Source organism: Manacus candei, unplaced genomic scaffold (genome assembly GCF_025592945.1).
Source record: "Manacus candei isolate 608988 ecotype Guabito, Panama unplaced genomic scaffold, ASM2559294v1 h1tg000010l, whole genome shotgun sequence".
Lineage (NCBI taxonomy): Eukaryota > Metazoa > Chordata > Aves > Passeriformes > Pipridae > Manacus > Manacus candei.
Window position 1 is genome coordinate 7,154,484 of NW_026138058.1, and position 10,725 is coordinate 7,165,208.

Here is a 10,725-nt window from a genome sequence, read left to right on the forward strand (position 1 = left end):
AATTTCCCCAGCTGCAAAGGCTTCTCCTGCACTCCTTCTCCCAGGCTTACCTGGGAGATCTAAGACTTCAGACACTCAACTAGGAGTTGCCACTAACTAACAGTTACTTTTCCCACTGGACTGCTGGGTGCTGGGGAGCCTTGGATGTCACCACTAGGGAAAACTCTGTAGTTCCCAAGTAAGTTGCTGGGAGTCCTGACACTTTTGGTTCCAACCCAATGATCTGGACATTCAGAGTAAGGCTAAAGCCTTCTGTACATTTTGGACTTGCTGCAGAGATCCCTTACTGCCGCTTGCCCAGGAATTCCTGAACAGGAGCACTCAGCCTTGCCCCGTAGCTGGTGTGAACTGTGTTGCTTTCCAGGCAGTTTGCACAGGGTTGCCCATTGTCTGGGAAAGGCAGTCCTTGCTTGATACTGGAGAAAACTTTTATTTGGCCTCTATGCAGCTTCCACTTCCACTTTAGAGGAAGGCAATTGTACTTTGTATGCACTGTCGTGACTGAACCTTCCCTGTTCTTGCCATCTACGTGTCTTCAAAGGCAACCTGGGCAAGTTCACCAGGGAATGAACTCCTGGTAGCTGAGACTGCTTGGCTGCTTAAAGAGTCACATAAAAAGCAACTTCTTAAACTGCATTTCAGGGCTAGATGCAGAAGTGTGCTTTTCCACACTAACATGGAAATATGACAGAGAACAAACTGGCGTGTTTTCTGTAAATTAGAAGGCTTCCAAATACTTATCACCTCATCTGTTTCCAGCAAAACAGATTGGTTTATGTCCATGTGAGACACAGGTGACACCCGAAGCCATGCTTAGATGACCATTTAATCCCCTGGGGATTAGACGCATGCTAATAATAGCTAATCACAGCACAAGGTTTTGGTTAGTGAGCATAACATCTGTCACTGCATTATTTGCTGTTTGGAGCAAGAAGAAAACAAAATCAAAGTAACCTTCATTTTTTGCAACATTGTGGTCATTTGTACTGGGCACAGAAAAAAAAAAAAACCCCAAAGGGAAGAATCAAAGCATTGAAACATGTTCCTGGGCTTATTGAACTTGACAAATATGAAGTGGATTTTATAAAAAAAAAAAAGGTGCCCTGCAGGCTTTTGTCATCAAAGAACGCATCCAAGAGCCTATTCCAGACCTGCTCATCAAAACTGGCTGTTCTTAAGTAGAAGAAGTGGCCTGACCATTCAGTGTACTAGCACACTAGTAACTGGTAATTTTAATGGCCTGCAGTAAAACAGGTATGCAGATGAGGTGATTAATCTTATCTTCTTCCCTATCCTGTGAAATACAGCAGCAGTTTTGGATTTCTGACCCGTACCAGGGTCCCCCTCCTTCTGCTTTATTATTGGAAAAAGCAATTGCACTGCCATCTCAGATTTAGCAACATATGTTGCTAGCTCAGCAGCCGATGGCACAGTATGAGCTCTCTAAATAGCCTCCTGCATCAGGCATGAAGTTCACTGCTCTCCAGTTGTGTGCTTCTTTGCCATGGAACTGGAGAACAACTACATGTACATGCATTCTGAGTCTCCCTTGACAGTTATTGCAGTGGCCATCACACCATAAATCATGAGGGGTTCATGCTCCAGCTTTAGACCTAATTCATGCTTGCAACAAGTTAGAGCCTATAGACTTATTCCTGCATTTTTGGCGTTAAGCTGCTTCTGTTGCATGAACAGAAAAGGAAACAGAATATTACATGCATGATTTATACGTCCAGGGATATTCACATACTCTCCATGCCTCTTGTTTCTGGAAGGTGTCCTGGGAATAACACCAGGGATTAAATTAACTCTGGTCTGTTACCTCACTGCTGTCTGAAGGGAACAACTTCCTTCCTCCTGCCTTACCCCAGGAAAAGAATCAGATCAGGCCATAGAGATACCCCACAGTGTACCTTCAAGTGTAGAGACCTTGCCTTCAGAGAGCAGAACTCCCTTCATGTTTGCAGATGTCACCCCCCCTGTCCACTTTGAAATGGCAGAATCTCTAGGCTTCTTGTGCTGAAAGGGCTGATCTCTACCCTCCAGGAACTGGCAGCTTGGCATGAAAAAGGCAAATATGGTATCTTTAAACAAATGTTGCAACTAAAATGAATAAACCTGCCGATGCCTGCAAATGGATCAGTTCAGTAGTCATAAATACCAGATATCTATAGAGATAAGTCAACAGTATGCCAGTAGTAAACACTAGAAAACAACAACCAAAATGTTCACCTTCTTATCTGATGGCCAAAAAAAGGTCTCTTTTTGATGAGACTGCCTCAGACCTGAATGGTCTTTTGGTAGAGGTTAGCAACAGGCCATTTGGGGAAACTGTCATGCATTGGAGAGTGAAATCCAGCAGCTCATTGATCAAGCTGCAACCATCATCTATACAGTTGTGCAGAAACCAGCTGATGACAAAAAACCTGATATGCCTCTTTGACCAGCAGATCACTGTGTGTTAAAATCCCACTGCAGGAGAGATTTTAGCCAGCTCTGCCTTCACTCTGTTCTACCAAGGCAGCGAGATGCTGAAGGGTATGGGAGAGTGGGTGCTACTTAACTTTTCTGTCAAGGCCTTGCCAGTGGCTCTGAGAAAGCCATTCACTCCAACCTGACTGCCCACCGTGGGAGAGGAGTTGAGGTTCTTTGACTCCTCTGTGCCTTGAGCAGCCCCTTGTTTTTGCTTGAGCACAGGGGACATGTGTGTGTCTTCGTCTGGGAGTACATGAGCCCTGCTCTGCCAATTGTCAGTCAACACGTTTACTGGGAATTACACTATCGTACTTCAGGAAAGAAAGGTGCCTGTCAGTTCCTGGCATTTAAAACTGTGGGGTATTTGAATGTTGCCTTGAAAGTCATATAGCAGTGATTTACGATTCCTTTTCGATCTAATGATGTAACACACCCAAGAACATTACCCTTGAATGACAGAGGAACAAACCTCAAACAATTTCCTCGTCATCTGTGCTGCATTACTCTCTTCGTTGGAAAAGATCAGCACTTCCCAGCAGAAGTCACAGAAAATGAAAACCTCTACACCCACAGCCTTCGTGTGGTGTCCCACTGTGGGGAAGCCTTATTTCTGCTGCCTCCCACCCTGATGAAGGAGTGGAGCAGACTATCACTGTCCTCTCGGTCCTCAGCAGATCTGGGAGTGGGATGTGTGTTCTCCAGCAACGCACACACAAGCGTGTGACACTGCAGTGAAGCAGCCCATATGCTGCTGTAAAAAGAGACCATATGTCAGTATGTTGCAGAACAGTAAATGCTGCCCCCAGATTATTGCACCAGATTACTCCAATGGGATATATACAGCTTCTTACATAGCACGCATCTCAAAGTGCTTTGCAAAAGTGATACTGCTGGCACAGAGCTTGAGTAGCTATGGATAAGCCAGGATGTCCATGCCAGCCCCGATGATGGATTTAAAAGCTAAAACCAGAAGCACAAATTACAAAAGCCAAGGAAATCTGTGTGTGCACGCAGTCAAAAGCCATTAGCTGGGCACATGGCCCTAGTAGGCATTAGAGGACACAGCTTCCACCTGCAACAGAAGGTGCAAGGAGGGAAGGTTTAGGTCAGAGCACCTCTCTGCATTCCAAGCGGAGGGAAGGTGTGAACACCAGGCTGATCAGTGAGTGACAGAGCTAGATAATAAACAAAGGCTTTCACATACAACTGCATTTCAGCTTTCAATCTCTGCACCTTCTGCAGGAGAAATGGATGGAACTATGGAGCTTCAGAAAGGAGAAACAAATTGTGAGGGGTTTTTTCAGCCGTCAAAGATGATAAAATTATTTTTCAGTAATGGAGGATTTTCTTGTTTGTTTTATGCTTTAAACAGCTGATCTTTGAAGCTGCAAGATCTTAAATAGTGTAAATCTTCTCTAGGTAGGAAACTTCACTGTTTTCACCATGTCATGTTTCTCATACATAGAAAAATTATTTATTTTACTGAAGATCCCAGAGGTCCCAGTCAACTCTGAGAGTCCCACAGTGTTACTACCTCTGTAAACTTACAACCAGAAAACACTTGACCTGAAGACTAAGTTTACATCTGCTTCAGACGGAACAGCAAGCTGGAAACACTGAAAATTGCAATGTTGCCTCAAAGAGATAGTTACTAACGCCCATTAAAAATACCACCTGCAGCAACCTCTACTGTAGGAAATGAACACTAAACACCCCTCTGCCCACACGGAGAGAAGGAAGAGGAGACAGGCCACACTGTGCCCAGACATCATCAAAACCTCTGCAGGACTCACTGCAGTTCTGTGCCTGCAGCCCCAGCACGGGGAGCTGTGGCCACTCCTGCAAAACACCTGTATGACCAACCCTGCTGCTGGTCTCTGGAATATTAGCACTTGTTTCTTTTTTGCTGCAGCAAAAAAGCACTTGTTTCTTTTGTACCTGCCAGTGTTGCACCCCCCTTCATACTGTGCTGCGATGTGCGCTGAGACTACACAGGCACTCCCAGATTCTTCTTGTGATTTTTTGGCTTGACTTGTTGCTACCCGTGGTGGCTAAGCTTGTTTGCACTCCTCTGGTTCCACAGCTTTTTACAGACTCAGTAGCCCTTTTTTTCTTCCCCATTACTTTATCATCTCCCTGCTCTTTCATTGTTCTTGAAGCTAGAGTCAGTTTCTCCACTCCTTTTCTACTAAACAATCCTGCTCTCTGTATTATTTTTCCCCCCACATTGTGGCCATTTTTCCCAAAAATCACTTCATTATCTGGGATGCTCTCCTCTGCAAATCTTTCCTTAGAGCCTCTTCTCTCCTCTTCATTGCTTCTTCCTGACGCTGCATGAGCAAATACACTTTTGAGTACACCTCTATTATGTTAATAGTATTCTTTCTAAAAGTTTCTTGTGCCCTACAATTGTGTTTTCCTTAATTCCATGCCCAAATTCCATTTTGGGAAGATGGTTGTGCAAGGAGTGCACACGGTTTAGTCTGGGAAGGGTTTAATGATCTTTTTTGTTCTTGAGCTTCACAAGACATTTGATGAACGAGGTAATCTTCTTATTCAAGGTTCAGTGATTCGTGCTAAGATCTTTGGATACAGTCTGCCAATTGAAACATAATAAACTCTCATGGACTTATTGCAGAAATTGCCACTGCTACTGTACTGTAATATTTTTTAACTGTGCCATCTCACCATAAAATTAAGGGAATCTGTGCATATGTACCATGTGCACAAGGAGGATAAGGTCAAAAAGCCACATCAGGTCTGTGGTGTCTTAATGAAGGCTTAGGCATATCTCCAGTCTTCTGGCAAGACAAAGATAAGTTTCCTCATAAGTGTCTCTCAAAAAAGTACCAATCAGACTTGCCAAATCCCAAACTGACCTGTGAGCTAGAGTGCAAAAGAAGGGCTACCACTTTCAGAAATCCACCTCCTTTCTGTGAGGACCACTCAGATGTAAATCTCTGACTGACTCCTGCAATTCACCAATGCAACATATAAATTAGTATGCTAATTTTGGGGTAATTTTCCAAAAGAATTGATAAGATGGGGTCTGATATTCCTTTGTCATGACAAAATGGAGTCAACATTCTGGCCAAAATGCAAGCCCGTTGCTCACCCCTTGCAACTGAACTGGCAGCAGCACATTTTCCCCTCTGCACAGTAGTGCATGGGATTTATACTTTATTACAAATATTTATCAATCCTGCTACAATTCAGATATCAGCTGTCCCTCCAGCAAGGAAACACAGCTCTAGCATAACCAGCTGCTACTCAAGCTGCACTTTCTGCAGACCTGGAGTCGTCACTAATCCATGCTCCCGTGCTCTGCTGCTGCATTTCTGTGTGGCAACCAGATTGCATTAAAACAAGTATGTGTTTCCAGCTGTGCTCATGCACACACCCTGGCTGACACACGTCCCCACTGCTGCCGTCCTGTACCTCTGTCGGCTCCTGCCAGCTCCAGGGGCAGGACTCAGAGCTTGCCCAGTCTGGGCTGGAGGAGGTTCTCCAACCTCTGAGGTCCTGATGAAGGGTAGCACTGCCCCTTGCTCCCCCAATTTGGTGCCATCCCCAGACTTGCTAAGGTGCCCTCTGCCCCAGTCCAGCTCGGGACAGACTGACCATGTGTGTTGACAGTGGGTGGCAGTCTCTCACCCACTGGTGGCTGTACTACCTGGCACTGCAGGCAGGAGTGTGGCACAGCAGTGTCTGGGACAAGGGGCAAGATCCCAGGAGGCAGGGTCATGCTGTGGTGCCATCTAAAGGTCCTTGGACAGCCACAGAGGGGAAGGAAAGGGGGAGGATGCTGAGCAAAGACTGTAAGGTTTTGCACACTGACCCTCCGTGGAGCAAGAGACAATCCACGTGCAACTGGGGAAGCAGACCAGACCCTGGGGAGTAGAAGAAGACCCTGGCCCAGGAGAGGCAAGGGACATGACTGATCCTCGCTGGGCTCCCATAGCTCCAGGCAGGAAAGCTAACTCTTGTGTACAAGCAGGTGGCATGAGAATATTACATGGTAAATCAGATAAGCTGCAATCTCGTTATGCAGCAACGGATGAGGGGGTCAGAAAGGTTTGAGTATAGCTGTCAATACAGTATCCTGTAAGGATAGTGTCTAATCAAATTAGTCACTTGCAGCTCCCCTCCCCACAACCTCTTGGTTAGGAGGAAAACAATGTTCCCAGGAAGGAGAGGCTTAAAGCATCTTGAGCTCTGACATCCTCAGCACTTGCCATCCCTCTTTCTGCTTTGCAGACACTGTGCACTGTCTGCACCCACTGCTTTGGACACAGTCCCATAAGTGGTCCTAACAGTGTTGCTTTTCCTGGAAGGTACGTTTTGCACCGGATGATTCTACTTCACAGTTGGAGTCTCCAGTAGTGTCCCTCCTAGGACTGGGGAGAGACCGTCATATGAGTTGTTGGGAGGAGAGGAATTTTATTCCCAGGAACTTGAGCTCATTTTCCCAGCTGCTAGCCAAGCCTTCAGGGCAGCTTAAACATTTGAGGTTTTCATTTGAAACACTGTTTAAATGACGTCCACTGACACCCCACAAAGTAGAGGTCCTGTGCCAACTTTGCAATTCAGGTTTAAAGCTATTAAAAACAAATTTGTGCAACCACACGTGTTCAGATATTATTATACTGCGTGACAGTCTAGTGTAAGTTTCCTAAAATAGCATCCTCATCCTCCTCCAAAATCCTCCATTGTCTGCCTAAGTCCATTCAAAGAACATTATCCTATTGCAAGCTTAGATTGTATCCACTTCAGTTACCAATGTTATGCCGGCAATGGCTTTCTTGGTGCCACTTGAGTATCCCTGAAGGCCTAGGGAAGGAATACCTGAAGCCTTTGCACCATGCTTTGAGTTCTGGGTACATCAGCCCACCACCCTTCTCCAAGGGGGTTTCTGTGGCACTGCTGGCTCCATTTCCAAAGGTGATTTAGATTTCCACCTGCCACTCCTACATGGTTTCAACTGCACTGCACTTACACAGCCCTGGCTTAGCCTAACAAATGTTGCATCAGTTTCTCCACCTCTGCAGCTAGAAAATCCAGTACTTTAGGACCTTCATTCCTTCCCCTTTTTTAGGAGGAAGCCTTGTTAAGTTTCAAACCCTGAGTGCAGAAGCAGGAACTGAGTTTGGATCTTTCGCATTTTGGGCCTGGAGTATTGCTGTTGGACACTGCTTGTTTTTCTTATAAATGTTTTGAAACAAAAACATTTATCTTGAACGAAACATAACCTTTCATACCAAACAAATTGTGAATATCTGGAGGGTTTGGATCCAAAAGATACAAAAAGTTCACCCATTTGCAATTTTTCGGCTCCCAAATGACAGCCAAAAAGCATATACAGCAGTTTGCATACCTCTTAGTGCATCCACAAAACCTTTTTATGTCAAGAAAACACCACATGTTGCAAAGCCAAAAGGACCTTCTGTTCAGATATAGGGCATGTCCTCTGAGCATGTCCTCTAACTGTATAGCTGCGTCCTGTGATAGCTCTTTCATAGATGGTCTGATTCATGGACACTGAAACGTTTCTGAGAAGTGGCTATGAGCTCCCTGGAGACCTTCTCTCCTTACACAAATATGACCTGGCACAAGGAGGTTCCAATAGGTCCTAAAAAGTGCCAAGCCACAGTATGCTGAACTGTAAGAGGAGCTACACTTCACTGCAGACTTCTTTCAAAAATCCAGTGGCAGAAAAATTAGTTTTCCTCCAGTTTTAAGAAGTTGTTCGTCTGTACGAGTTCCAGCTGGCTCTATCACTACATGTGCATCTCTTCTGACTAAAAGTGTTTGCTGAAGAAAAGGATGCATCTCTGTTTCTAGGGATACCTAAGACTGGGTAAGAACAATCTCTTCCCACTGTTTTGGAAGCCTTTTCTGTGCAGGTCTAAAATCTACTGTACTGACACGATTATAGAGAACAGACTGATCCCTTTTTCTTAGCAGTAACATTTAATAGAGTTGGAGACTGTTTTGTTTAGAAAAGAGACATGAGAAACCTCAGTCTTTCCTCAGAGGTCACATTTTCCCACTGTATTCCACGTGAGACATCTGTTCAGTACAACTTGGCATAATCTGTTATGCAATAGAAGGTTCATCCTAATGGATGTACACCTCCTTCTGCCTGGTAGTCTTGACACATGTGCAGTCTCTGTTAAGCCCAGACAGTGACTCATCCCCATGAATTCACCAGGTGACTGTTCTCCACCTGAATAGGACTTTCCATACACCCTTGGTGAGGTCTAGTGCTCTAGTCCTGAACACATCTGTCTGCAACTTAGTTTTAAGATGGTGCTAAAACACATTTGCAGACACCTGACCGTGGCTTGCTCGCCGACTTAATGTTTTTCCACCCATCAGTGGAAATAATGAGACGTCCTACATCTATGAGAGCCTCCACAGAGAAGCCTACTCAAGAGGTTCTGAATGTCTTTAGTGAGCTACTAACAACAGATCTTCATCTCTCAAATATATTTGCTGCCGCCTTTTAACTACTTCATCTAAGCTTTCACCTGAAGAGAGTATCTTGTGTGTCATTTCCTCATCAGTCAAGAGCTGTGGCAGTCACTACTTTCTTTTTGTCTCAAGACTTATAGAGGAAATTATGATGTATGACACAGTTTGCTCTTGACAAAATCACACTGGATGCTACTTGTCTCCTCTATTTATGTACAGACACATGTTTGTTCCTGTATTTTCTTAGAAGCCAAATTTAAAATGGTCTGCTGTGAAATTCTCCAGTTCTTTCTTTTTCCTATTTTGCAGAAAGAATCATTGCATTTACCTTTTCCCAGCATTTCAAAACCTCAGAAGATCCTCCATTAATTGTCAGAAAAACTCATTAACAGTTTAGAGGTTATTTCACACAACATTCTAAAAACTCCAGCTCTTCAATGCTTTCCCTAATATTCCTGCTCTTCCCTATATGATAAACAGAAAGTGTTCATTGCCCTTCATGCTCCTAATGTAACCTTATATTCAATTTGACTTTTCTTACTTTCCATTTTTAGTTGTTCACTGTATTTTTTACACATCTTCAATAATTTCACCGTGCTTATACACTTTCTGTCTGGTTTTCTCTTCCTTGAGATTAACAAGAACACATAATTTACAAAATGGCCTGTTTTTTTCCAGTTTGAAACTTTCATTTCATGGTCTCGCTCACCTAAACTGTCTCTCACCTTCATTTTTCAGGCAATTCTTTCCCTTGCTTTCAGGGAAAGAAAAATTCAGGGAACCAAAGAAAATTCCCTCTGGCTCTTTCTGCCAGCCTTTGTGCCCAGAAAACTGCTGTGACACGTGAAACCTGGCTTAACAACCTGCAACCTGAAACACTGCCATCCCTACAGATGTCTGAAAATTAAAATTCCACATTGCCACCAAGTTCTGTGCTTGGGACAGTCCTGCCTGTTGCTCAGAAAAAGGTTTCACCCATCCCCGTTCCGGAGATCTGGAGCAGTCACGCACCATGCCAGCTCTGAGTAGGTCCTTGTCCCTCTTTTGGAACATGGTTTTTGGAGGCAGTGTATGTGACCCTGGCACACATCACCTCCTTCAAGTCTTCTTGAGCAGTAGTTCTATTTTAGTGTCCTGGCTACGAGAATTACCAGAACAAACCGCCTTCCTCCCAGGTATCCACATTCACTTTCGGGCTGGATTGAACCACTCCTGGCAGTGGTGACAACTCTCTCAGGGAGGGCACAGCCTGGGCCCTTACTCCTTCAGCAGGTTACTCTTGTTTATTTGCCAGGAATGTGGTGGATGGGACTTACTCTTGTTTACCAGAAATGAAAACTCCCGTGCATTAATTCCTCCGAAAGGTGATGGCCTCTGAGGCATTTTGCCTCCCAGCATCACATTTGTCCTCACCTGCTGTTTGCACAGCATGGTGGCTTCATTGATGTGAAACAACTTATGTTTCTCACAGCCATAATTCTCACCCTTTCTCTCCACTGATAGCGATGAGGGAAATTTTTCTACCTTCCTGGTTTGCTTGGGGTTTGTTTGGTGTTTGTTTTTTTGTTTGTTTGTGTTGCCTTCAAGGCTTCCCATGTTTCCTTAGAGTGTTTCAATCCAGTAATCCCAAATGGAAGTTCTCCTTCCTGAAAGGACCCACTATGAGGCGTATTTTCCTGTCCAGGTTTTTACTAGCAAGAAGAAAAGGCCATAGTCCTTGCAAATTCAATTCAAATCCTGGACTAAAGCACTCAGGATTGGTGCTTTTGTTAGAGA